Source organism: Erpetoichthys calabaricus, chromosome 11, assembly GCF_900747795.2.
Source record: "Erpetoichthys calabaricus chromosome 11, fErpCal1.3, whole genome shotgun sequence".
Classification (NCBI taxonomy): domain Eukaryota; kingdom Metazoa; phylum Chordata; class Cladistia; order Polypteriformes; family Polypteridae; genus Erpetoichthys; species Erpetoichthys calabaricus.
This window is the reverse complement of record NC_041404.2, coordinates 154,430,559-154,434,383: the sequence shown is the minus strand read 5'-3', so window position 1 is coordinate 154,434,383 and position 3,825 is coordinate 154,430,559. Positions and strand designations below refer to the sequence as shown.

Below are 3,825 nucleotides of genomic sequence, written 5' to 3'. Positions count from 1 at the left end.
TTTTTTTGTCTCCCAGTATGGAAAAAGTGTACTTATTCATGATCGAATATCAATTTTAAGGCCTCTCCTGCGGACATATCGGCGACTTCTACCAACCTTTCACATGAGCACTTGAAAGCCTACTTGGCTGCATTTACACCGCCTGTTTCAGACTTTTAAAAGCCGTTTCTGCTGTTGTTTTGTCTTGCGCTCTCTCGCCCTGTATGAGACGTTTATTCCTTGGAGAGATAAAGTGTTGCTATAGTGACGTGGTCTGGTGCCAAACACACTAACGGCTAGAGTTGATAGTCTTCTCTTAATAGATTCACTTATTCTTACTGTATAAGGCAGCCAGTGGAGGACTCTAAATCAAATTGTGGTCTACTGCAGCAGCTGGACGTGTGTCACTATAAGTGACATTCGCGGGGGGCTCGCAGCTAAAGTGTCTGGCGCATTGCATGCTGGGCGCAAACTGTTGCCCTGAGGGTTCACTAAAATGAGGATCTGAAGATAGGACGCCAGGGATGAAAGCTCTAATACGTATACTGCATTATCAGTTTTTCACCTAAACCTCACTTAAGATTGTTAAAGTATCGCCTGCTCACCCGAGGACAATATTCGGCTCTTACACGGCCTGATCAAACTTTGTGTCCTCCGATCGCCGTGTGCCGTTCTCTTTAACAACAAACCTGCAAATAAAGTATTAAAAAAAAACTCATATACTGTTAGTCGGCACAAAAGGAAATAAATGGAATAACGCCTTGTTTCTTTAGTTTTATTAGAAACAAATGCGAAACATTTTGTGCGTGCAGCCCCAGTGGCCTAATGGATAAGGCACTGGCCTCCTAAGCCAGGGATTGTGGGTTCGAGTCCCATCTGGGGTGACCGAAATTTTACAGCCTGACTTCTTAAAAAGGCGATCCCGTAACGCTTTCGTCCCAGTAATTTCGCGATCCTTACCCAGTCGCACCAGATGCTCCTCGTGACTTCACCTTGCAACGAGAACATAGGCTAAGGACTCGTACATCACAAGCCAGAAGCAGAGTTGTTCCTTCGCGATCAGCCAGCCACTCGATACGACCAATCGCTTATTATGGGTCGTCGGGAACGCCTCCTAAACAATAAATAGCACGTAAGCGGCTCACCTTCGCTTGTTCACCAGACGTGGACGATTATTGTCAATATTAGTGGTAATAGTAGTATTGTTATATCTGTAACAGTAATAACAGCCATGGTCATGATATTTCAATGGGCGAACCTCAGAAAGAGACACTACATGAAGTCAGTGCGATTACGTGCACATAACCAGATTAAGGTGTATCTCCCGGTTAAAACAGAAACTTAATTGGTTTCCTAAAAATCCGCAAGTAATCTTCTGGAGTTCTCCTTTGTCAAAACACTCCGACGTCATTAAACTGCGCAAAAAAAGTTAAACGTAATCATCAGCCAGCCTTCAATCTGAAAAATAAGCAAGACACCTGTAATCATTTACATGTGTTTTATAAATATGTTTAGTCAAATCGACGTCTTATTTATAGGTTTCTGTTACCGGATTGCACACAGCGCACACCCTTCTTGGCTGTGCGATTGAGCCCTACAAAGGCTCCGGTTCATGTGCTTCTTGCCTTACACCCAGGGCTCCTGGAATAATAATATCAACGCAGGTATTTTTATTTCAGTAAAATAAGAATTGCGTTCGGTTACTCGTTACTTAAAAAAATTAATCGTACTATGTAATGCGAATTACTTGTAATGTGTTACCCTACTATTCTCGAGATTGTGTTGCTGAGTTTAGCACGGTGCGAAAATATCGAGACAAATTATTTCAGTCAGGAAAAGAAATAAAACGATCGCCCGAACATTAGCTTCTGAAAAATTATTTTGCGAACGCTTTTACCCAGGGCTGCTGAAAAAGTGCGTCCGCGAAGCAAACACATTCGCAGTCTGACAGAGTGCAACCAGTGACTTGTGGTGAGGTTCATGGCCGGTGAGGCACTGACTCCTTCAGAGTCCGATTTACAAATATATGAACCCAAATGAGTAGCTTATTCACTATTCAATTGGTAGCACGCACAAAGACTATTGGTTATGTTTCACTTCTCATCAGCATTCTTTACACACACAATGGTGCATATTTGGCTAAGAAAGAACGTTACAGGGGGGCACGGTGGCGCAGTGGGTAGCGCTGCTGCCTCGCAGTTGGGAGACCTGGGGACCCGGGTTCGCTTCCCGGGTCCTCCCTGCGTGGAGTTTGCATGTTCTCCCCGTGTCTACGTGGGTTTCCTCCCAAAGACATGCAGGTTAGGTGGATTGGCGATTCTAAATTGGCCCGTGGGTGTGTTTGGATTGGTTCCTGCCCTGTGTTGGCTGGGATTGGCTCCAGCAGACCCCCGTGACCCTGTGTTCGGATTCAGTGGGTTGGAAAATGGACGGATGGAAGAACGTTACATTCAGGGCCGGATTTTCCTATAGGCTAACTAGGCTTCAAGAGGGGCCTACATTCAAATTGTTAGCAAAATTAAAATTACACTATTCTAAAAACAGTGAACATTAAAACAAAATAAGGATAAATTCTACGCATATGACTAATAAACAAACAAAAATGTATTGGTTAAGATCAACGCGTATTACGTATTTTATTATCTCTCATGTAATTTACAAACTTAAAAATGGAAGGTGAAAGGGCCTCATAAGTGGAATAGCGTAGGGCCTCTTTTCATATAAATCCGGCCCTGGTTACATTTATAGCAGTGAGAGAGAGCGGAGAGAGCGCATTTGCTCTGCACGCTCCCATGTGTTCTAAATTTGCCGTTGCAATTCCACAATTCATACTCATTCAAAACAAGTGAAAATATAGAGTGGTGTATAAAAAAACGTATTTCAATTTGACCTTAATTGAAATACTTAGGATTTTTTAAAGTTTTTTTATTCTGATGCTTTAAGCAAATTTAATAGAAACTGTTCAACAAAAGGATAACAAGAAACAAAAAGAATATATTATTTAAGGACAAAATTTAGTTTTTAAATATTGGATTGCTTGTTTTTTTTTTTTTTTTTTACTTAATCTGATCCCATTTGTTTATAAAATTGAAAACCGTTTATGGTCTTACCTTTGAAGTCCATGCACCTATCCTTCTCCAGGAAAATCTCCTTCACTTTCTTCTAAAAGTCCTCCTTATTGTCATTTTTTTAAAATCTTAATCTTCTATTTTGGCAGTCAGTCGGAACAAAACGTAAAAATAAACGCACCGCTGCAGTGCACTTGACTTTCTGATTTCGCTAAGTTATACAGCGTCTGCGTAGAACAGGGGTGGGCAATGTCGGTCCTGGAGAGCCGCAGTATGTGCAGTTTTTTGTTCCAACCCAGTTCCTTAACGAGAACTCAATTATTGCTGATGAAGCACATATTGCTTAAGTGACATTTTGATGCTTCATTTTAGTGGTCTCGCTTGTTAAGGTTTTCCAACCTTAATTGCTTATTTCAATCTTAAACTGCTGCATTCAGTGTTTTAATTGCTCATTAGCAATAAGATGTAAAAGACAAAGCAGCCAGCAGTTCTCCAGCTAGCTTTTTCCAATTACATCTGTGTGTGTTCATCATGCACTGTTTGATTTAATAAAACACTTAATAGAAAAATGTGACAGACTGAAAATTATTTGTTTTAGGCTTCAAATCATTTGGATGATATCCTTGGAAAGGAAAAAAATCTACGATATAAAAGCCTTACATTGCACAGACTAACAAGCCATAAAATTAAATAAGGTCTGAGATTGGCAATGATTGGTTTCTAATTAAGCAACTGGGTTGGACTGAAAACCTGTAGCCACTGCGACTCACCAGGACCG

General features: G+C 41.0%; 1 non-coding gene across 1 annotated transcript; it reads left to right on the top strand.

Moving 5' to 3' along the window:
• The first annotated feature begins 790 nt into the window (after positions 1–790).
• On the top strand, positions 791–863 carry trnar-ccu (transfer RNA arginine (anticodon CCU)). Its single transcript has one exon. It is a non-coding gene; the product is annotated as a tRNA-Arg (tRNA).
• Positions 864–3,825: the final 2,962 nt, after the last annotated feature.